Here is a 963-nt window from a genome sequence, read left to right as displayed (position 1 = left end):
TTAAACATGTTAAGTTAGAACCTCAAATAGAGAACATTTTGGTACTTTTCGTTCTTTAAAAGGTACGTATTGAAATTTCTATAAAATTGAACCTAGAAAAATGAAATTAAGTATGTATGGGCCGGATTAATTGAGATCCGATTAAAGGGGTATTTTTGGTACTTTCTGGTTCTTCTAAAGGTACTTTTTGAAATTTCTATAATATTGAACATAGAAACATGAAATTCAGCATATATGGCACTGATTAAGCGAAATGCGATAAAAGGGGTATTTTTTGGTACTTTTTGGTTCTTCAAAAGGTACGTTTTGAAATTTCTATAATACTGAATATAGAAACATGAAATTAAGCATGAATGGACCGGATTAAGTGAGCGTGTCATAAGCTAGTTTTTATATAAATATGTACATATTCATTTTTTAATTAATAAAAATATTTATTAAAAAAGTAGAAAAAGTTGGCACTCAATTAACCGGGAAAATTGATTATACAGAATGCTTCCGGTCCCGACCATCACGGAAAATCGAGGTCCCATTGTATTAGTATTAATATTACACCAAAAGCAAAACAACGCTTAACGAAATAAAAAACAAAATACACATGGCATCTAATACAAGTGTTAATAATAAATATTAATTTCTTTGAAACTCAATCGGCCAACACCTCGTCCATAACGGAAAAATTAAGTACCTGGTACAACAAATATAATCCAGGGAGAAAGTGTTGTGACGAATTATTAAAAATACTATAATCCTAAAATAGATAGATTATTGAATAAAGATGTATATCTGTCATTAAATTATGATGGATTGAATTGCAAGAGGGGGTTAAAGAGTTCCAGTCGCTGCATGATATAATTTACTGTAAGTTTATTTTACACTTCCTCATTTAAATATATCCTTTACAGAAGCTCTAAAAGAAGATGGCTATACCATTCAATTATTTAAAAAGGAAATGTTTCAAAA

The sequence above is a fragment of the Lucilia cuprina genome, chromosome X (assembly GCF_022045245.1).
Source record: "Lucilia cuprina isolate Lc7/37 chromosome X, ASM2204524v1, whole genome shotgun sequence".
Taxonomy (NCBI): domain Eukaryota; kingdom Metazoa; phylum Arthropoda; class Insecta; order Diptera; family Calliphoridae; genus Lucilia; species Lucilia cuprina.
Note: the sequence above shows the minus strand (reverse complement) of the source record.